The 23994-nt window shown below is 48.7% G+C and overlaps 1 protein-coding gene across 2 annotated transcripts in view; it reads right to left on the reverse strand.

Moving 5' to 3' along the window:
• LOC146206089 (transmembrane protein 163a-like) overlaps positions 1 to 16191 on the reverse strand; it is an 82782-nt gene extending 66591 nt beyond the window's left edge. The window contains exon 1 of one of the 2 annotated variants that reach the window (XM_084590735.1): positions 15745 to 16191. The gene's annotated coding sequence lies outside the window, so the exon portion shown is untranslated. The remainder of the gene's footprint in view (positions 1 to 15744) is intronic. The other variant, XM_084590734.1, reaches the window with a different exon arrangement.
• Between the last annotated feature and the right edge of the window lie 7803 nt (positions 16192 to 23994).

The raw sequence follows: 23994 nt of genomic DNA on the forward strand, positions 1-23994 counted from the left end.
CGGAAAATTCTATACCGCACAGGTGGACTTATCGATGCAGACTGAATTCATCCCGCCTTTCGTTTCGAACTGCGCCAGTGGAGAAGCCGGAAAAACAAGTTACATGACTAGTGCAATATGTGTCGCCGTATGTGGCACACGCTGTGCAGCCAGCACTGTCCCTCTTTTGGCTCAAAGAAAGAGAAAAAAAAAATCGAATTTCAATTTATTAACGTGCTTCCACTCTTTTTACAACATCCGCCTGCCAAGTGTTTACAATTGGGTTTCCTGTCTGGCACATTCATTTCCACCCTTAGTTCACGCAGATAACTACGGCGACCTTATAAATAGCGCTAATAGCGGGGTCTAGCATAATCATTTGTCGCTTTGTAAAGCTTGCCCGGAGCACAAATTCCCTTCGAGCTCGGAAAGAACAGTGTTTGGCATACTGTTTTATCCACCTCGACCTTCGCGGCTGCTCGGGCCTAGCTAGCGGTCAGCAGAGCCATAATCTGATATGGGCAGTGGCGGGCTGCGATGAGAAGCGTAATTGGGATGCGCGAAAACGCCTCGGGGCGCCTGACCACGGCCTCGCACGTACGAAGCATCAGATTACCATTCCTTCCGTACAAAGGAAGCAAACCGTTCCGTCGAACGAAGCATTCGATAAAGTAAGTATCCGCGCAAGGTTTGAGCGCGAAAAGATATATATTTTCGCTGGCGCGACTCATTTGTAGGCCGCTGTCAGGACATCCGGATCATATCATTTAGCAGCTGTTGCTGACTTCTCCGACCTTTCCATGATGTCCATCCCATCCATGACGTCTGCCCAGAAGGTTGAAATTGTCCAGCAGGGAGCACAACATCGCGCCCCATCTCGAGTAGACGCTTCACGCTGTCTACATTAGACAATTGAGGGTAAGCACATAGCATCTTATCAAGTTAAAGCACATGGATGGTGGGTTGAAGCTTTTCCGTAATTTAACAAGGTTATTTGCTGGGCTGGTTGGTATAGCTTCATAACTTTTGGAAGCGCTGAGGCAGACATACACGAGAGAAGTGGACGGGACAAACGCTACTTGCAACTGTGTTAATTGGAACCTTCCTGTCCTGAGACCAGTCTTGCTGCGCAGACGCAACAGCATCGATTAACGCAACGTAGTCATCAAAGATAAAACAACCATCATCTAATCAAGGGGTAGATGCCACGTGTGCGTGCCGTGCCGCTAAACAATGAGGAACGTGTCCGAACCGCTAACATACTTTGCACATAAACAGTTATTTTTCCTGCAGCAATTTCACTGGCGTATCGCTGACACACTTTTCACTCAAGCCGTGAATAAGCGAGGCTTCCAACATATCTTTCGAGCTGTTTTCTGCCTCGTCCCACGATAGTAGTTTTGTGCAGTGCAGTGGAGCAGCCTGAGCACTTTTTTACAGTGGATTGACAGGTTCGAACCATTGCCTGATCCCAAGGACCGTTCATGCTCCCTGAGGCGTTCATTAATACACACAGTTGCAAGTAGCGTTTGTCCCGTCCACATCTCTCGTGTATGTCTGCCTCAGCGCTTCCAAAAGGTATGATGTTTTCCCGTAATCCCTGATGACAACGGTACTAAGCATTTTCTCGTTCCAAGAAAAGATATACAAACTTAAAATGTAAAGGTTGACATGAAATTAGTAAAGTACTCTTAGCGACTTGGTCCATCGACCATAGAAAACTGTTACAGGTTTTATTTAGCCATATAGCCTTGCATTCTCTGCCGTGAAACCAACCTATAGGCTGTGCGCTCCTCCGCCTTCGCCGTAACTTTCCCTTTGTGCGCAAGCCACTCTCCGATTACATCCCGTCGCTGTCACTTTCCGCTTGCGCATTACTCCGCTGTACTCATAACCTCCCAATCCCCCAGCAGCTTCCCACACCGTCTGCCCCTTTATCTCATTCTACCCTTCTCTCACATCTTCCCTAAACGTGCAGAGGTAATCTTCCCCTCGACTTCGCCGCTTGTCCATCGTGGCTATAGCTGTGCAAAATAAACACCATTTTTTTTTAATGAAAACTTAGGCAACTGGCAAGAACAGCGTGGATTTATTTGCTAAAAAGCATAAACATCACTAATAATTTTATCTTTACCAGATCATTCATGAGCCGCATATTGAAAGCATGGGATATGCGACAATTACAACAGTACCACAGACTGCTTGTATGTTGCTGTCGTCGTGCGCTAGTAACACCACTACTCTATCGCTTTTGAGCGTTTCACTCAGTTGCGCATTTCGGTAGAAACATACACAGCAGTGTGGCTATTCTTGCTTGTTTCGACTGGCCAGTAAAACGATGATGCTGGCATAGTCACGACTCTATTCATGATGCACCTCGTCGCATATATTAGTCCCTTCGTCTGACAAAAGTGCCCGACGAATGGCATTTTTCGAGGTCTCCCTTAGGTGATGCCTCAAGCGCATGTACTTCGAGCTAAGCTAACCTCCACTCAAAAGTACACTGAGAAGATTCAGCCAAGGCGGCGTCAGTTTGACTTCGCAGTGATACGGTCAAGAAAAGACTCGGCCTCCTTGATTCTTTTTCCGACAGTGGGTGCTCTTCTTCGCCTTTGTAAAGTATTGACTCACTTGTTTGGAAATTGTTTGGAATTAAAATAGGCAATGCTAACCGAAATATCTTACGCGAAGACAGACTTGTCAAACCCGTCGCGTTAGGAGGTGCACATAGTGAAAACGCTTCCAGGCGTTAAACCACGGGCGGACCTTTCTCAATAGTTAACGCAATGGACCGCCCTAACACACATTCGAGCACTATGAGCAATATCATTGTTGTGCTTGCTCTGAAAAAACGCACGGCGACTGCACAGTAGTGTAAGTTGAATCCTTTGCCTGATTTCGACTAAAGTTCGTCAGATGGCAGCGCGAACTTATATCGAACAGGAATCCATGTGACCTGCCCACATCTCCAAGCACGAGTGTCTGAAAGAGTAGTGTTGTATTGTATGGCACATAAGCAGCTAAGGGCATCATGCACCAAACGCAAGGTTTATGATGTCTGTATGGTGGGAGGACCTCCGACATCGGTAGGTCGTGGGATGGTATACCACCGGTGGCAATCGGTTGTTTCTTCTACTTTCTAATCAACTATCTCCACAGATATGTCATTCTTTTAAATTGATAAAAAAAATGCTTTCTTGGTGTCAGTGACTGCTTGCTTCCTTCGTATGGATTTTGTTAAGCCGGGTGATGTATGGCGGGTGATCTACCCCACGATGTGGTAGCTAGCTACGACTGCATGCTAAGGAGTATATGTGAGATAACAGAGACACAGATTGAGGGATTAGTGATTAGAAAATGCGTGTATGCGAACGAGGAACCATTAGCCCTGTCGCGTCACCTTTAAAGGCAACAAAGGCAGCCTGAGGCACGTGAGCAGCGTGCACGTATCTATAATCAGATAAAAGTTCAATAATAAAAGCGGTCACACTATTTTCACAAGTTTAGGAATCATGCACGCTCCAGCATCTTGCACGGTTGGACAATTTTTAGCTTGCATACAGGCCGCAATACTCGTTCAAAGAATCCTCAACTCGACACACCCCAAAAGCCCCATGGCAAGTGATTGTGGGCGCTCCTCGGGAGCACGAGCTTTGCTTGACCGTTTTTGCTGCAGCTAGGTCATTCTAATGACGGAAATCATGCAAAAGTTCTCCAAAATGTAAGTTCAAAATATCACCATAGTGCCCCATGAACTTTGCGAATAGAAGTTTCAGCTCTTGATTGGCCATTGTCAGTATCACGTATAAGACAGACCTAGGTATAAATACGTTTAATGTTTCCCCTTGTTCTTATTTCTGGTAATAAATGCTGAGAATCTTTTTTTTTTTTTTTTGCTACAATTTTGGCGCCATCTAGCATTAAAAAAAAACAATGCACTGATTTCACGACTGTTCGGCATGACTCAGCCGTTGACGTCTGTTTCGTTTTTAATCGGGCCACAATGCTTCATACCAGTGCTGGGCTCTGTTTCTTCGAATAATTCACAATACGGAACCGCGCCTGAACGAACACTCAAAGCCCTCGGTGCAACGCAAGCAGAACATACTCAACACAGATGCACACACAAAAAAAAAGAAAAATTCATTGCAATCTACCCTTTTCTTCCTTGCGTCGCTTGCCAAGAGGCCTGCCCGCAGGAGATTCCGCGAAGTCGAGTGACGCAAACAGCTCGACGCTCTAAAAACGCACTGCAGTGTGACCGTCTGGTGCCATCCCAGCAGGGTATACCAGTTCGTTGAGAAAATGTCAGACGTTGCAGCGAGCGCATACGAAGAGAAAGCTTTCTTCGTCTGGTATGCCGCTCATTTCGAAAGGCATCCTCTTCTATTCTCCTAGCCAGCACGAATAAGAACGGCCCGAGCTGGCGATGTATTTTTCATCGTTCGTGCATGCTTCGTGGCTGGGGAAACTTTATTCTACTCAGTCGAAAACGCCGACCAGCAAAGCTGTCGGCGTTCAGAGCCGCGGCGTTCTTCGGAACGAGTTAATAATTATTGCTCGTACGCAAGAGACGTTGGAAGAAGGGGAAAAAAAAAAAAGTGCGGAGAACAGCGTTCAGGAGACAGCTTCATGCCGTTCTCTTGAAAACAGGACAAATGTGCCCAGATTGAGAAAAGACCACATTTGCCAGCCACGCCTCGAACTTTTCCCCGCACTGTTTCCTAAGCAAACGCACGCAAGTGGCAACAAAGCGCACAGAGCCTTGGAAGGGGGGGGGGGGGGGAGGGGGGGGGCCGTGGAGCACTCGTTGCTGCAGCCCGTTTAATCGCGTATGAAATTTACGCGCGAGCAAAAAGCCGGCGTTCGCGGCACACGCGCAGGACGAGCCGAGAGCCGCGAACTCAGGCGCAACTCAGGGTGCCGTGTACGAACGACGATGGTATTTTACCCGCGCATAAATTTAGCACGCGCATGAACGCGAGCTGCCGGTAACGGCTGCAAAGTGCTTGCCTTGGGCCTACGCAGCACGCTTCGCAGAACTTGCCTGTCAGTGTGTTTCCTGGGCAGAATTCGCTTCAAAGTTTCTGGTAGCAACGAGCAGAGCAGCAAAAGAAAAAGCCTCCCTATATAGGCTTGTTTTAAAACCTTACAGCTTCAGATACAGCACACACACCCCTCCCCCTCCACACGCACACGCCACGAAAGCAAAAAAGCGACGACATGCTCTCGAGAATGTACGATAGGCTTTCTGGATTGGTGAGTTTATGAATGTACCAGAAAATGTTCGAGTCACTGAATTAGAAGCTAGGCTAAGCAGCTGAGTATCTTCGGAGCGATGCAAATGATAGACAGCACGAAGGCACCGATTAGAGGCACATAGCATATATTCCTCGGGAAAAGAAAAATGACATCGCGAACACATGTTCTCCGCTATAAGTTATGCAGCCGTTAATAGAAGCGCATGTGGTGTCTTTCTTTCAGCCTCACTACGCACTGTTTCAAAGATGCTGATACGTTTCTTGTAAATCGAGCGCCACGGGCTTGTGGAATTACGAATATGCACAGGGGGAGATTTGTGGACAGTTCACTGAGGGGGACGATTGGAAGACGCGGTCGCATTATAACGCGGTAGCGTTAAAGAGCTCGTGTCGCAGAAAAGCCGGTGTCGTCGGCGGCGTTGGCCGTGAGCGATAAATCCCGGCATGCACTTCATAAACGGCAAACACAGAAGACTCCTCCTCGCAATGTGCGGCGCTGCCCCGACACGTGGCGCGCCACTCGCCCCTGACGTTTCGCCGTGCACCCTCACGGGTTGTAAAATCAAGCGTCTTTCCTTTCTTCAGATCACTATCTTCACTCACCCGCTTCTCCCCTTCGGGCCGCGCGGGTACCGGTGCGAGGATGCCCCAACACCCTTGCGTTCATTAAGTTTTCTCGCTCTCTCCCCTTCCAACATCCAGCGTGCGTCACTCGAACAGTGGTGTTTAGGCGACGCGGCTCCTCTTTCCGCTCTCAGCGCGATTGCTAGGTGCAGCGTCTGATGCCGGACGCCTCTGACGTGATCGCTGCGCCGTAGCGCTTCTGCTGCGAAAGCGTCCCCTGCGATGTGTGCCGAGCTGCTTCCGAGGAATCGTGCTTCTGCGTGGTGCTCCCAAGCGATATAGAGGACGATCCCATCAAGGCGTCAGCCCCATGATCGCGTCCGCCTTCATGGCGCGTCGCTGCCCGGCTTTCTCCCTCCGAGACACCGAGTTCTTTGGTTCGTTCCGCTTGCTCAGGCGCACGTTTCGTTGCCGCGCCGAACACTGTGTGACTCCAGAGCATACCGAGCGAATGAGTGGGCGGTGCGAACGAGGTACAATAACGCTATCGCGTTCCACTCTTGAAGGCGAAGCTTAAGCGACCTCCAAATTTTATGTTACGCGCGGTTTAATTAACGTCCGAAAGTTGCACATCGACCATGATAGACGCCGTGGTGGCTTTGATTTTTTAGTAGCATCCGCGGTAATTTGGCGTGTATAGAAGCTGCCCAGCATGCAGGCGTTCTGGGATCTCGCCTTCATCAAATGCGGCCGCTGCGGCAATGAATCGGTCCCGCTTCATTGGGCTCAGCAGCATGCGACCATAAAATTGAAGCCCATGTTGCCGTCACAAATAAAATGACGCCCCCTCCTCTCACTGAAAGAAAGCACATTTTTATAAACTTGCTTAATGCTGGCATACAAGGGCAATGCTGGCAGTACACAACAGGCAATTCTAAATAGTAGACATTTGCAACGCCCTCGCCCCCCCCCCCCCCGCACACACATACACACGCACGAGCACACAAAACACACCCACCTTGCACGTTTACACAAGTCCGCCCCTGAACAAATACTACTTTGCCCGATAACAGTATTTTCTCCTCCGGGCGAAATAACCAGCAAGTAATTTAAATGGATCACATAAGAAACGACAAACGATAATGCATAGGTCTTTATCTGCGACCAACACGCTGGCAGATATGAATACTCACGGCATTTATAGGCTCTTAACAATAACTGCGCATGCGTGACTTTTACTCTGGAAAATATTTGACCGACGATTACGATACTCGGTAACGCGAAATTTGAGTGCAACTGTCCAGGCATTTTAGTTTTGCGATATGTAGAGGGAAAGAATTTGAGAGGCATGTTTCTACATACATGGACAGATTGAGCCTACATATTGTCCCCCATAACCATCCTTCACGTAACACTCAATTTCCCATTTCGTAACTTTTATAAAGGAGGCGCTTTCATGACACCTGCCGGAGCCGTCGGCGTGTTTCAGCCACCTTGCCTCGAGCGGCGCGCGTGGGCGTTTCTCTTCAGCCCAGACATTTTTCCTCGGGTAATTTGAGCAATCCTTATGCTCTGCCTCTAAGGGCATGATGCAACTATCTTAATGACTGTCGTTTGCGGCTCCCCTTTCCGATTTACGTTCCCGCCCATGCCCTCTGCTGCCCGCTTAATCACTGCTTTCTTAATCGGAGCCCCTGTTATATCACACGTCATAAAACATACATACCAGCATAGAGTCATAGACTTCCAAGTTATGTGCAGGAGCATATAGCAGATATGAATACTCGCTTTACCAAAGTCGTACGAATGTCCCTACGTGGCCTAAAAGCTGCATGTCTGACTCGGGATCCAGGGGTCCCAGGTTAGATTCTCATGTCACCCTCTCATCTGACAGCCGCCGAGTTGGCAGCTGAACTGTCGGCCAGCAATCTATACCAGCCTATACCCCCTCCATGCCTGAATTCCATGTGGCCTGATAACTTGCTGACAGAGGCGTGGTCGTGATTTTCACTCACAATGCCCATCGCCTACCCTCCTCCTCCGCTTCACTCTACATTTCCACAGCTGTCCCAGGCGTCACAGCTGTACCATTCACAATGCTTGCAATACTTATATAGGGTGGCCACCCGGGGCACCCCATCTCGGGTACCTATTATATTTGCCTTTATAGGACGCAATAGCGCCAAGCGGCGCCTCAGGATCCCCACGCTACAATTCACCAGACTGTTTGAGAAGTGCGTGTTCTCGGTGACCATGGCGGGTTGCGGTAGGCAGAGCAGAATGTCGCACCTCAGCTTGGCTATTGCCAACTGCAATAGTGTGGCCCCTGAGCCACCCAATAGCTGCTCACCGGTTACGCCGACAGTGTGGCCGCTAAAGCCAGGAACGAGCGCGCAAAAGCTGAGTTCTGAAAGCTAATGTCGTGACGCTGGGGCTATGACGACCCGGCCTTCACTTGGTAGCGTGCAGAGACTCGGGGTTGAAGTAGGATTGAATCTTCGAAGTTGGTGAAATATGTACAAGCAGGTTTAATGGCACTTTGAGAAACTTATTTACAAGATTATTTACACGAAAAAGAAGGGTACATCAGCAAAATGGCAAGCGTTAAGAGTTCATAGCGAGAAGCGACTGGATGAGCCGTTTACCCAGGGCCCAGAGCGACATTTCGTGCTCTGCAGCGTCCTTAAAACCCCCCCTATGTCCAGCCCCTCTCTGAAGATGCTGACCAACCAAATCCAGGGCACGCCCCTCAGATATCGGCATCCAATCGAACACATCACTGCACTGATGGTCTGAAGCACTGACTGGTCCGGCATTGTTTCGTTGGGCGTGATCACTTGTTGGCGGGAAAAGCTTGGGAACGGCGAGGAGAGGAGGTACATTTCTATTCTTCAGCCAAGAATCGATAGGCAGCTGGTTCCGGCAAGAGGATTTACTTCTCAGAAACCCAAGTACACGTGCGCGCCGCATAGGGCTCCCAACATTGTCCCTTTTCGACAATTGCAAATCTTTCCTGCATTCCCGGGAAATCACTTAATGGCCGTATGAGTCATGCTCCTTTCTTGTCCTGCACGTCAGCGGACATGTCACTCTGTCGTCTCCTTTGCATAGGAGGCATTCCTCACTGGACGATAGGGCTTATCGACTGGAAGGGTGAACAAAAGAAAGAAAGCACTTCCTGCATTTCCCGCAGGGGGACGTTTCTTTGTGTTTTTCCAGACGTTCTCTTGGCAGGGTCAATTTGGCATTTGCAGAGTGTCCACAAAGCAAAACAGGCTTACAAAACAGGATTCCTGGAAACAGGCTCACTTAGAGCCATTGGACCATCACCACATATTCACAGCACTTATCCATGCCCACAGGCGAACAATAGAGCGCGCAAATGCGGATGCTTGGTCGTAACAGCCTCCTCCCCCGCCAGAAGAGTCTCGGAGGGCAGCAGTCCCAGCTGCTGCATGAAGAGACGACTTAATGGCCTGCACGTGAACGCTTGAAGCTCGCTGTTGCTTGTCGCGTTGTCTTGATTGTTGTAGGCCAAATTGCTCGAGCTGTCTGAAACTCAACCACATGTCGAAGCAAGCACTCGGCTCCCGTCTGAAGAGACCAGGTTAAAAGAAAACTGCCATTGTTGTTCGAGAAAAGCCCACTCTCAAGACGTTCAGGACCCACGTATTCCTAGAAAACCAAACGTGCTGCTTTACATAGCCACACATATACAAGCGCACGAAAAAAAAAAAAAAACCTGATTATCAATTTGGATACATGGTGAGGAACATCTCGGACCGCTTAGAAAGAGCGGCTAAGCGCGTCCGCATTCCCATTTAACTTCCCCTTTTTGTATCTTATTTCAAAATTGTACTGCTGTAAAATCAAGCTCCACCTAAGAAGGCGACTGTTCTTCGATGTCGCAGTTTGCAGCCAAGCCAGGGGACAATGGTCCGTCTCTACGGTGAATTTGGCCCCTCCAAGATAGCACTGCAATTTTTGAATGGCCCATACAATGCAACCGCACTCTTTCTCTGACGCGCAATAAGCCCTCTCTCTAGAACTCAGTTTTCTGCTCAGGTAGAGCACGGGGTGCTCATTACCGTCGTCATCTCTCTGGCAGAGAACGGCACCTAACCCTCGATCACTGGCATCACACTGGACCGTGAATTCTCGGCCATAGTCTGGAGCTCGCAATACCGGACGGCTAATCAGCACAGCCTTCAGGTTTACGAAGGAGGCTTCCTTTTGTTCGTCCCAGACTACATTTGTCGGTTCTGTCTTGCGGAGAGCGTCGGTCAGAGGGCTAGCCAAAGCTGAATAGTTAGGGATGTAGTGATTGTAGTATCCCGTCAGCCCTAAGAATGCCCGAATTTCCGTCTTCGTGCTCGGCCGCGGGTAGTCTGCTACCGCAGAAATCTTAATCTCGCTGGGTTTCCTGAAACCTTGACCTACATTGTGACCCAAGTAGTCCACGGTCGCCCTTGCCAGGCAACATTTCTCGGCCTTTACGGTTAGTCCAGCTTGACGCAAAAGGCTCAGTACAGCTCTTAGATGTACCATATGGTCCGCCCATGAGTCGGAAAAAACCGCAATGTCGTCTAAATAAGGCACCGCGAATGTTTCACACCCCTTTAAAACCCTATCCATGAGTCGGGAAAAACAAAATGGAGCATTTTTGAGCCCGAAACTCATCATTGTTGGCTGGTAGCTGCCCGTCGGAGTGATGAAAGCCGCGTATCTGCTGGCGCGTTCAGTGAGCGGTACTTTCCAGTATCCTCGAGTAAGGTCCAGCGTAGTCACATATGCCGCTCTACTGACCTGTTCTACTCTCTCCTCAATATTCGGAATAGGATACACTTGATCCCTGGTGAGAGAATTTAGCTTTCGGTAGTCTACCACAGGCCTAGGGTCTTTACCTGGAGCTTCTACTAAGATCATAGGCGAAGCATAATCGCTTTCCGAGGGTTTTATTACTCCCAATTCCAGCATGCGAGTTACTTCCCTATCCAGAATTTCTCTTTGCCTTGGAGAAAATCGGTAGCACCTTGATCGCACTGGCACGTCTGAAGTCAGCTCAATATCGTGCTCAGTCAAATCAGTTCTGCCTGGCCTGTCCACGAAGCAGGCCTCAAACTCTGTTATTAGCTCGCCCAGATCGGACAGCTGGGATTTCTTTAGTTCTCCTCTCTGCTCCGTCTTTTTGTGAAGCTCCTGAGCGTTGCTTCCTTTTCCGCTGAGGCAAATCAAGTTATCCCCCATCTCCTCGGGAAGGTTTAACGTTAGATTTACCACGGCTTCCTTCTGCACATAAGGCTTCATAAGATTGCAATGATAAATGCGCACTGCTTTACGCCTATCGGGGATTTTCACTGCGTAGTTAGTGTCAGAAAGCTCTGCAACGACTTTAGCAGGTCCTTCCCACTGTACTTCGAGCTTATTCTTGGGATCATTGGCTTGCTCCATAGCTAAGTCCTCTCGGGTTCCACTTAAAAGTCTCGTGAGATTACTAGACACTGGCGGCAAGAGGTTACTTTCAAGAACGTCCTCATTCCGTGTCTTATCAAGCTCACTTTCATGTTGACTTATCTGAGATGCCTCGCTCTCAAAGTTTTCTGGCCCGCTATTTTCCGCATTTACCACTGTTTTAACTGCCGTTTCCTCCGCTGTTGATTTTTCTGAAATGAGCAGTGTAGCTAGTTCTCGCGCCTTTGAACGTGTTAAGGCCTGCACATCTCTGTCTCCGAAAATCAGAAGGCAAGCTTTGACCTTCTCGTAGTTGTCCGCGTCCTCCTTGTTTAGCCGCGCGACAACCTCCGCTGCCTCGCAGGGCAGAACCGTCAATAATCTCTGAGACCACGTGTCTCGCTGGAAGGACAGTTCTTCGCAAGTTCGCTCAAAGTTACCCAGATACAGACCGATATCCCCTGATATCACATATGGCTGCATGTACTTTGACATCTTGAAATCTGCCTCCTTGTTGAGAAGAGGTACCGCTAGCTGGGGACAATTGCCCGACCTCTTGCTCAACTCTACTTCTAATTTCCGGAGCTCAATTTCTAGCTCCCGCTTTTTTGCTTCTCTCTCAAGCTTCTCACGTTCGTGCTCCCTTTCCTCTTTTTCTCTCTCAAGTTCACGCTCCCTTTCCTCTTTTTCCCTCTGACGTTCGCGCTCCCTTTCCTCTTTTTCCCTCTGACGTTCGCGCTCCCTTTCCTCTTTTTCCCTCTCAAGTTCACGCTCACGCCTCTTTTCCTCTTTTTCCCGCTCTTTCTGCTGTCTGAGCTGTTCCTCCTTTTTTTGGGCGATGAGGTTCCATGCTTCACTGAGCTCCTCATCATCGGCTCCCAAATCTGTGATTGCCTTTATAATCAAAGGTTTTCGTGCCAAACCACTTGTATCAATTCCCAATTCCTCACACAATTGCAACAGTTCCGGTTTCTGCAGCTTTTGTAGGTCCATGATCGCTCCGAGTGTCGGCTACTTCCAAAACAACTGTGCAAACTACCAAACCTAAAGGCGTTTCCACACTCTCTTTACCAGTTCTAAAATCTAACCCTGTTCTAGAACCTGGTCCACATCAGAAGAAAAGCCAAGCACTCACCCACACATGCGATCGATGTTCCGAGCTGCTCTCTTGTTGGCCGATTGTTGCTCCTGCTTGTTGCTTGAGATGCCACCTCCGATCACCAGATGTTGTGGCTTGTAGATTCTGATCCACCTCGAATCACCAGATGTTGTAGCTTGTAGATCCAGATCCCACCTCCAGTCATCAGATGTTGTGGCTTGTAGATTCAGATCCCAACGCTGGTCACCAGTTGTCGTGACGCTGGGGCTATGACGACCCGGCCTTCACTTGGTAGCGTGCAGAGACTCGGGGTTGAAGTAGGATTGAATCTTCGAAGTTGGTGAAATATGTACAAGCAGGTTTAATGGCACTTTGAGAAACTTATTTACAAGATTATTTACACGAAAAAGAAGGGTACATCAGCAAAATGGCAAGCGTTAAGAGTTCATAGCGAGAAGCGACTGGATGAGCCGTTTACCCAGGGCCCAGAGCGACATTTCGTGCTCTGCAGCGTCCTTAAACCCCCCCCTATGTCCAGCCCCTCTCTGAAGATGCTGACCAACCAAATCCAGGGCACGCCCCTCAGATATCGGCATCCAATCGAACACATCACTGCACTGATGGTCTGAAGCACTGACTGGTCCGGCATTGTTTCGTTGGGCGTGATCACTTGTTGGCGGGAAAAGCTTGGGAACGGCGAGGAGAGGAGGTACATTTCTATTCTTCAGCCAAGAATCGATAGGCAGCTGGTTCCGGCAAGAGGATTTACTTCTCAGAAACCCAAGTACACGTGCGCGCCGCATAGGGCTCCCAACATTGTCCCTTTTCGACAATTGCAAATCTTTCCTGCATTCCCGGGAAATCACTTAATGGCCGTATGAGTCATGCTCCTTTCTTGTCCTGCACGTCAGCGGACATGTCACTCTGTCGTCTCCTTTGCATAGGAGGCATTCCTCACTGGACGATAGGGCTTATCGACTGGAAGGGTGAACAAAAGAAAGAAAGCACTTCCTGCATTTCCCGCAGGGGGACGTTTCTTTGTGTTTTTCCAGACGTTCTCTTGGCAGGGTCAATTTGGCATTTGCAGAGTGTCCACAAAGCAAAACAGGCTTACAAAACAGGATTCCTGGAAACAGGCTCACTTAGAGCCATTGGACCATCACCACATATTCACAGCACTTATCCATGCCCACAGGCGAACAATAGAGCGCGCAAATGCGGATGCTTGGTCGTAACACTAAGCACGAGAGAATTGTCCAGAGTTCCTGTAAGCAGTCTGAACAGTACTTATTTTTCTGAATACACCCCCTCAATATGCAACTTTTAGACTAATGACTGCAAATAATTTTACTGCTTGCTTCTCTGTCCTCAACAGCCCACCCATCAGGGACGCGCTCAAGCAGCGGGCTTTGAATTCACCATATATATGCTCGGTGACAAAAGGAACGAGTCGACCAATGATGCTACGGTACGTGTTCGCAAGCAGTGCTATGGCCCCTAGCCTCAGTGATTCTAGACACCATGTCTTTCCGCTGTCGTCCACCGATGGAACATCCTCCCATGTTAAGTGAAGCGCGGTTGGAAGCTTAGGTGCAAGCACATTTGTGCTGCAGGGCGCTGGCAGCGGCGGCAGCAGTATCACGAGGGGGGGGGGGGGGGGGGCGGCAATCGCTTGCGCTCTCCACTTCTTTCAGGAGCGCCTGTACGCTCTTATCGACGATACTGACGCATCGATCCTGAAAGAAATGGTGAACGCGACAGCCGTAAGCTTTATGAGAGTAAACGCACGTGCATTAGATACTTGCAGCGTGGCCCAGTGTTTCCATAGCGCGCAGTTTCTTCGACGATCTTCCAGCTAGCGAGCCTCGGTTTCTTGAGCAGTGTGGCACTGTTCTTTCCCATCTTACCCAGTACTCTCTGTACCCTCGCTGGAACGCGCCACGATGGGCCGCCTAGTTAGTTGCAGACCATGGCATGCATACGGGTAAGTAGCTCGAAATCTGCTTCCGGCATGCACATGGCCTGGCGTCCATTATAGCAGCACAGCCGCGGTTTGCTATCAGCAATGACTGGTCGAATAAATAGAAGAATTCCCCAAGGTGAAGTAGATTTGTAATAAGGGAATAATTACACTCACTGACGTCCACCCAAGCGTAGCCATACGGCTACAAAGGCAAGCTGTAGAGCTTTTCCTTTGTAGCGCTTGGGTGGATGTCGATAAGTAATTACTCTTATTACAGCAATTACTCTAGCGGACAACCAGCTGCAGGCAACAAGAAATGCGTGCGACCTAAGTGCTAACTGCGATAGTGCAGTGGGCCTTCGCTGTACTGGACCTGCGTAATGAACGACACGTGCTCCAGTGTTAGTGGCCAAAGCTTACAACTTGACTGTACGCGCACTGGCACAAGTGCAACTCGGCTATTCGCTCATTTTATGGCGTCCTGGTGACGTCCCAACAAGTTTGGCATGGAACTTATATTCTGATGCTGAAACAGTGACCCATGCGAAAACATTTGCCCGAGTCGCCTAAAAGTGATGCAGGACCGACCACCTCGTTGTATATCCCGTACCTTCGTGCATACACTTTCCTTTTTCTTGTTGGTTAGGCAGATATGCTCGGAATATCACTGACCACAGAAAATGTGTTACACTCATAACAGATGGCTCCTAAATTACGCAGATGCACCACTAGATCAGCTATCTCCGTAAAATCCAGTCAGAGGTGAGCACATGGTTTTGCATTTCGCTCTACTAAAATTCGGATACCGCTTCTTACCTATAAGTTTAGTGGCCAGCTGTTCAACAGAAAAAAAATCTGTGCTTCCTACTGTACATTCATTAGCTGTCCACAAGTCCCGAGTTGAAATAATGTGGCGCTTGACGATACTCAAAAGGCCCGCTTGCAAGTTGCTCGTACAAACATTCCTTTGAAGGGGGCAGATCATCAGATCGGCCCCTGTGCAGCGCACACAACTCTGCAAGGCTTCCAGCATCCGCAATGAAGCTTTTGCTATAAGTGTGACAGCAGGTATGCAGGGCGCCAGGTAACTATGCGTCATGTGGAACATACAACGTGTGGAAGACGTGTCTTCTGCACATTCCCACCCCCTTTTCGTTGTATTAGTACTCAATGACATAAGAGCTTAAACTTAGCGTTACAGGTGAAAGGAACTTGCGTAAAATCACACTTGATCAATAACAGCTGAAGTGAAATATGCTACGTTGCACAGAAAGGTGCGGGATGCAGTAGGGGCAGTGCAAATTCCAGGTACCTGAACTTTACCGCAGGGATACATTTCTTTGTTGTTGCAGGAGACAACAAAGGAAAAAAAAAAACATTATTGGCAGGAAGAGTAACCCTGCAGAGAGTATGCACAAAGTTCTTACCATTGCCAGCAGCAGCTGCGCTTGGCCGCAAGGTGATACCCTCAGCTCCGAAGCTCACGTCGAGCGAATGTCAGCGACTCCAACCCGCGCGAACGGCATGCAGACGAAGATCACGTCAAGGCAGACTGCTGCGGTAGTCCCTCCGATTTCACACGGGCGTCGCTTTGTTCGCACACTTGCGCACCGTGGAATGCGGTATTCCAATAAAAAAAAGACGACGCTCGAACGGTAGCTTGCAGGCGTGTGGACACAGGGCGGAAGTTTCTGTGTGTCAGTCAAGTTGGGCTCCGCCGGCTGCAGCTTCGGCACAGCCGCGATTGTCAGCGTTCGCCTCCGCTGTCGCAGTCCTCTCTACCGCCAAGCAGAGACGGCCGCAGCCTGCTACTCATTCCCGCACTCCACGTGCCGTGCGGTCACACGCGGCAAGCGGCAACAGGACGGCACTCTCGCCGCCGACGCGGTCATATCTGTTGTACGATGCTTCACATTGATAGTCATCCTGAGAGCAAGTGCAAGTGATATCTCAGCGGCGACATGCATGCGTCTACTTGAGCACGAAACTAACCTGAGCCACTACTTATTTCCGCAAACGTAGTTTAGATGTTTTCCAAGCGTAGTTGGATGCGGGATGCGCGACGATTTGCCCGCAATGCACGAACGTCAGATTAGAACTTGTGCCACAGTTTGACCCTTCAGCACTAATGGTCAAGTTAACCTCCATTTCAAAGCTCAATTCATGGTGCCCGGTGTCACGTATCCAAGTATTCAATAGGAACATTGTGTCCGAAATGATCATTGCTAATGACAGATCGGTTCATGCCACATATGTGATGCTAAAGGTAAGGCCACAACTCGCAAATGTTCCTTTTCTGTGTCTGTCTTTGCCACCTTACCTGATCCAACAGGCGGACGTTCGCCTAAGATATGTAGCGTATAACGTAGCAGTACCAATTTCTTTTATCCGGTTTTAACATATGCCATCAACCGTTGTAGCGTTGTTGTTGTTATTATTATTATTATTATTATTATTATTATTATCATTTATTGAAGGAAACGAAAAAACAAAACGAATACAGAATATCCAGTATGGCAAAAATGTGATCATGTGCACCGTTTTTTCCCAAGATTTTATTCCACTTCCAAGTAAAGGTTTTGGCTGCCGGTGAATACACGCCTGACCTTGCTCTTATCTGCATATTCGTTTTGTTTTTCCTGATGCATCCACTCCTATACCGATGGAAAATGCCAAGCTTCGTTATTGCTGCTGTTGCTGCCCTTCAATGAGCAGAAACGCGATCCGCACCGAGCCAATGACCTCGTTGACCTTTAAATGCGTAGCTTTTTTTTCTTTTTTTTTTTTTTTTTTTCTGGGACCGGCGCTGAGGCTTCCTTCCGCCTTGTCTAGATTCGACGTCGGGTCGAAGCGATGCACTCACAAGCTAAGCGCTGGGCTTGCAGTGCAAATGAGGCAATGTGCCACGAAGCAACAGCTAGTCTCCAAAGTCGGAAGCACAAGCAGAACAGCGGCCAATATCTCGTTTATCCTGCCTCACAGCCAACCGCTTTAAAAATTCGCTCGCAGCGAGTGCGCGCAAAGAAACCCTGGCACTCAGCTCGTTGCTGGCAACCATCTACGTCACACTGCGGTTAGCCACCACCGTGAATTCACAGAAGCTTCCGCGCGTTGTGCATTCGCGCGAAGCGTCGCGAGTATACACGTGTTTCAATGTAGCATCAATGCAGCTTTGCAACTTTTTCGGGCCCGTTAATCTTAGTAAATCCCACAAAACAGATAATGAAGCAACACCATGCCTATAGGGCATAGGCATATAAAGACCCTCTCTCAGTAGCATTTTGAAGACCGACCGCACTGTTTTCGCATTCATTTGCCTCAAAAGAGAGACAAAAAAAAAAAAGAAATAAGCGTATCTATCTTGTGGAGATCTGCAAGCCAGATAAAAAACTGCTCGCTGAGGGAACTACGCCAGAAATTGGAACCCAAACGGCCTCTGCATTTTGGAACGCAAAAAAGGTAAAATATGGTGACCATGTTCATTACGTCCATGCACTGAATAAGCATGATACTGAAATATGCGGCTTGAACTTGCGGAAGTTCCCGTTGTTCGGAGAGGTCACATAGTGACTACTCGTCGGTCGCAATGCCGGCTTCTCCTTGGCGAGCAGTGCCCGTGCAGCACGCTCTCTGCAGATACACCATATGCACGACACGCAGCATAATGTGGCCCATGCCACAGCAATTTCCACAATCGCAATCACGGAAGTTATCGGCTCATACGGCAATCGTTTTGCTACAAACTATAAGAATACATGGACCACTCAAAGAGTGGCCCATAACCTTTTCGTCGCAGCTTCGAAAACTTCATCCCAAGGCTCGAAAATGCGGCTTACGTTATCATCTTCCAGATTTCAAAGAGCCTTTTTGACGCACGAACTTTGTGTATTTACACTTCCATAGTGAAAGAATTATTGGAACCTCCTGCGAGAATTATTTCTAGTAGCTGCGCACGCGCATGTTGTTAGCTGTACTTATCTCGAGCTCTCTGAGCTTGAATCGTCCAGTTTCGTACTTTATAATCTGATTTGTTGCATTTCTAAAATCACACTTTGTCTTTTTTTTTTTATTTTTCGCCCACATAACTCGGTAGAGATGAGGCAGAGTATAGCCGGCGTCTGCGCACCGTGTTTACACGGCATCCCAACCTACTTCTCGCTGCAAACATTTCCTCGCATAAAGAAACCATATCTAATGCACCCCGAAACTTCAAGTCCAGCACTTACTTTATCAAACTTTTTTTCTCGTAGTATACCTTTTTTGTCTTTAGCGTACGCTAAAGTTTAACCACGACCTATATAAGGCGGCTTTCTACAAACCTTGCTTTTACGAGTGCACCTAGCACCTCTTCGGGTGAAGCATTTTCTGGTATTTCGTTATCTGCGAGGCTATGAGACGAGTTCCGTCCGCGGAAAACAAAGGCGCCTATGTTTGCATATGTTGATGCCAGCGACGCCGCGTCGGCTCACCGTTCCGCCGTTCCTAGCACTTTACGGTCGAGGATTGACGAAACCGGTGCCCAGGTACTCACCTCCACTCGGCAAATTGCAGAAAAAAAAAATAATAAACGCACGCTCTTACTGCAACGCCCTCTCAACAGCGCCCGAGCGAGTCGTGAAAACGGATGTTTTGTTCTGAATTGTGCGCTAAGTTCGAGCAAACTGCTTCGGCTCACGCTTGCCCCTACTGACCGTGAATGAAACGAGCCCACAGTCCATACAAGCCTTGCTCTTCGAGACGCGCCAAGAAATACTTTTGATGAATTCAACAAAGGTTGGTCCTATCTCAACTGTCCGATAATCTCGTGCCACTCTTTGTCGCCGAGCATGGCGACTTGGTCTTACCGATTAAAAGAGGCAGGGCAATCGCGGCATAAGCCACGTCCTGAGCACTGAAAACTCGCCACATGTCCGTTATATGAAGTGACAGTTCACACATGTTCAAGATGGGCGCATGCATAGTTACCATCAATTGGGGAAGCTGTCTAATTTGATTTATTTTGCCGCCACGCAGCCCATGACAAGAAACTATCGGCTGTGTTTATTTCTGAGAAAAAAAAAAGGGGGGGGGGGGGGGGGGGCTCATGACGGCAGCGAAAATTTGGTCTGAGAATGTTTTTGAGCATTTACACCGCTCGTTTACGACGGGTTAACAGCATTCTGAAAAGGTAAATATTTTGGACAATGTTCTTTTTTGTTCCCTTAAACACGGTACTAGGCATTAGAAAGCTTAGTCCGTATTCTATTTTAGGGCGATGAAAAAACGCCATTGGAGCTAAAGATGCTTTAAAAATACGGTTTATCTGTCACCCAGATGGCTCTAAGGTTTCTACGTTTCCATATAGAGGACTCGATTTGGACAGGAGCAGCGTTAGAAAATTTAATTGTAGTGAGGCGACGCATACGGTGAGGATGAGGAAGAAACATTCAGTTTTTCGAAGGCATGTAGTTTTGTGACATTGATGGGGTCCAGCATATTTGGGGATGACCTCCGCCACCACTCACCTCCTCTTGGCGCCGTCACTGCATGGTTTTGGAACCAAAATTAGTCGAGGCATCGAGACACCGCTGTCTTTGTGGTATGCAGAAGTTCACCGAGAACTTAAATTCAGTGGAAAATCCTAGTCCTCCATCTGTGAGATGAGTTGTAACGAAAAATGCGGCTTTTCAGATTGAAGAGCTACAAGCAGCGGCTCGAAGTAGAGGCTGTCCCGAATTTCTTGTAACGAGCAGCGCGGAACTATAGTGCCATGACTGTGCTGGGCATTTTGAGGTATAGTGTGTCCTGGAAAAGTGCGGTATGTGCTTTATAACGCCAATTGTATTGAACCATGACCCAGAATCAGAGAGGCACGATTCATCTCACCAAAATGACACATGTCCTCCATGGGTGAAGATGTCTACAGTACGTGTGCAGGGTGGTGACTCCCGTCAATTCCTTATCACGCAAGTGTGCGGCCCGCGCTCTTCGCAGCGCCTGTGCATGCGAGAAGCCACGCATCGTAAAAAAAAAGGGTAGGAAAAAAAGAAAAAAGAAGTGGCACAGGCGCAGAAGTAACTGAAAGTAGTATGTTGCGTTGTCCGTCACTTCACATCTCTTCGCGGCCTGGACGGACCCACTGGCGCGCTCGAACAGTGCTGCCGCACATTCGCGTGTTCCCCTAAAAGTGAAACACACTGTAGAATTTTAGGGATTGTGCTCCCTGAACAACACGAGCACGCGGCCGCTGCTGCTTTTCGCCCGTAAATGAGCTCGTAAATGGCCTTTGAAATGATGAATAGTCTCGAGCATCTTGTTCACGAGCCACATCTTATTGTGACAGTTGGCGAACGTTTTATTGGCGAAATTATTCGCGAAGCTTTTCCACGAGATGTGACGCCCTCTGGGGAGCGCACTTAAATTTTTCTGCCACCTAGAAAACTGGTTAAAAATGAAGGTACAGTCTTTGTCAAAAGTGTAGAGCCCAAAGGGTGTGCTTCTAAGCCACTTCTTGTGGCCTGAAATACATTTCCATTGTTCCGAATCTCTTAATGACAAGATTTTTTGTCCTACGTACCCTCTCCAATGGGAAGGACCTCCACTAATTCTAAATCAGCGCCACTACACGGCTCAGAAGCAGACCCCCTGAGCTCTACACTTTTGGCAACGACAGTACATGGGAGACGCAGGCGCGATCCGGTTCCAAGAGGCGGAAACTGCGACTGCAAATGGTTTACGCAATTTATCGGGCTGAATTTGTCATCATACCACTACATTCAAACAGGTATTCGTAGATATTCGAAAAAGCTTTACAATTCTGTCATTTTCTGTACGTGCGTTTTCTGAGTGAGTAAGGAAAACTTTTGCAAACTTTTGCCAATGTATACACGCGAGTCTGCTTTTCGATCGAGGCGAAAAGCTAGGCGCCCATGTGCTATGCGATGTCAGTGCACGTTAAAAAACCCCAGGTAGTCGAAATTTCCGGAGCCCTCCACTACGGCGCCTCTCATATTCGCTTTGGGACTTTAAACTTCACAAACCAAACCATACATGCTAGTGTGTACGTTCTCTTCAACATTGTACACGACCATGCACGACTGCCGCAAAAGCAAAACGTATGGAACACGCGTTCATGTAAAAACTGCGCTGCTTCTTCCGAACTGCTGCTGAAGCGATAAAAAAGAAAAGACTGATGAAGCGGTCATCAAAAGTGTGGCTCCTGATTTTCCACATGTACACAAGGCGTGTGCATTCGCATCCGCTGATGCACCGCGCCGCAAATTTGTTTTGTTTTTTGTGTGCGTTCGCCTGCTCCGTTTTATTTTTGGAGCAATTCAGAGAAAATTCAGGGGCAGTTTGGCACAATTATCTAAATATTTATCAGGATGGCGCAGCATTTCTGGATTGGTGTAGTTTGGTTCAAGGGAGTGTCACTGCCTGTCGGTAGAAAACAATATGGATCCCATTTTGCGCGATAGCGTAAGGGCTCCGTGGCGCAGAAAGCCGGTGTCGGCGTTATACGTATATATGTGAAAATCGCTAGGAAGCAAAAGAAATATTTTTGCAGACCCGTGGAATCGAACTCGCTTAAACGCACGTGATTTCGACGCAACTGACGCAACCGTTATTTACGCACCGTTCTAGGTGGTGTCATATAACATTTCCCTTTCTATTTAGCATACGTTTAGGTCTACTAGCCAAGACGGGGGCTAGTTTGCGATAGGGGTTCGAGTCGACGACATATGTAATGCCTCCAAAGGTATACCGTTAATTGTAAGTGTAGGTATCCACCGAGATGTGAGACAGATATTGCGCCTTCCTTTCCCCGAAGACCAATTTAAACAAAAAATATTTAAAAACTTCGCGGCATGAAAAAACGCTGTTGAAAGTGCTATCGCATCTAAGGCAAAGCTTGAGCGTACGTCCCCTATTTTTGAAAAGAGGCCATTGCAACATATCGTAGTCATAACTGTGGAAAACCAGTTTCCTCCCCCTTCGCCGCGACCGACCACCACCACCCCAACGAGCTTCATGGCAGCGCCGGCTGGGAGAGGAGGTAAATACCTCCCCTTGGGGGAAGGAGACCAGCGATGGGTGCGCCACCAAGACGTCTACGCGGGTTCCCGCGAGAAGACGAGAGAGCTTCTGGATCCAGCCGGCAACGAGAGCGGTCGTCTTCCGCCGCCTCTCCCGGCAAATGCCGGGGGATAGCGGGCACCAGAGGTGGGCAACCTCATGAGGTCGACCTCAACTTCAAAATGACCTCAACCTCACGGATTGAGGTGAGGTCGGCGACAGCTCGAAATTTTTAACGCGGTAGCGTTAAGGAGCTCGTGTCGCAGAAAAGCCGGTGTCGTCGGCGTCGTTGGCAGTGAGCGATAAATCCCGGCATACACTTCATAAATAAAAAGCAACTTCCAAGCAAGACGTTTCGCCTTGCACCCTCACGGGTTGTAAAATCAAGCGTCTTTCCTTTCTTTAGATCACTATCTTCGCTCACCCGCTTCTCCCCTTCGGGCCGCGCGGGTACCGGTGCGAGGATGCCCCAATACCCTTGCGTTTAACACGTTTTCTCGATGAGGTGCAATAACGCTATCGCGTTCCACTCTTGAAGGCGAAGCTTAAGCGTCCTCCAATTTTTGAGTGAGGTTACGAAATTGGACCTCGAACTGACGCGTGAGTTTGAGGTTGAGTGAGGTCGTCATTGTGTGAGGTCGAAATTGTGAGGTCCAGGCTTTTTGCTGTTGCCGCGGCTTTCTTTGAAGAGCGCCCCTTTTGACGCGGAGCTCGAGCGTACTGCCGCGGTGTGCCCGCAGACTCTCGGTGTTTGGTTACCCCTCGTTCGGACGACCGGATGCCGCAGCCCCTGCCCAACTTTCGGCATTCCACCGTAATGTCCGCAGCCCGAGGACGCTTCCCTCTGGTCTTCTTGGAAGGAGATATTTTTTTTTTTTTACTTCGCGAACTCTTCATGCCCCCCCCCCCCCCCCCCCCCCGCCACCCCCGTTTTCTCTGATTTGTTTGTGCCGATGCTTGCCGCAGACTCAAACACCCAGGAGCGTGCAAAGCACATAACTCACGTTGATTAACTGGGGTGCCTTTGTCGGATGCCGCAAAGAAACAAGCAAACTAAAAAGCGAAGCAAATTGTCTTTGCGCAGACGGCGCGAAGCAGAACTGTTTGTCGTGTGCATGCCCGTTTTCAGGCGCTAACGTCACGGCTGCTGCCTTACATTCGATAAAGGACCCCGCTGTACATTACACGGAAACAACAGAAAATGGTGCACCGAAATTGTTAGAGCACGTGATACTGACAGGTATACAAAGAAAGGAAAACATGACCAAACCAGGAAAACCGGCACAATACCATCTGAGCATTTTATCAAAGTCCTCCCTTCCGAATTGTACGTCATCGTTCTATATTCCGGTCCTGTAAATTTATATTGTATTCTCCAGAAAAACCTCTATTTGGCCTTATGCTGCTTGTTTCTTCTAATATATTGTCACGTAGGTCGACGACACAATTGAAGGGTCGATGACTGCACTAAAGAAATTGTTTATTTGGGCTGACTTGCGCCCGCAAAAGAACTAAGCAACTGGGCGGCGGCGATAGAAACTAACGTGCTCGTCGATCGTCGAACAAAGAATTCTCGTCACACTCGGCAACGCTCAATTTAAAGGCTGCACAGAACAATCTAG

This window comes from Amblyomma maculatum, chromosome 1 (genome assembly GCF_055883805.1).
Source record: "Amblyomma maculatum isolate TAMU_Amacu chromosome 1, ASM5588380v1, whole genome shotgun sequence".
Lineage (NCBI taxonomy): Eukaryota > Metazoa > Arthropoda > Arachnida > Ixodida > Ixodidae > Amblyomma > Amblyomma maculatum.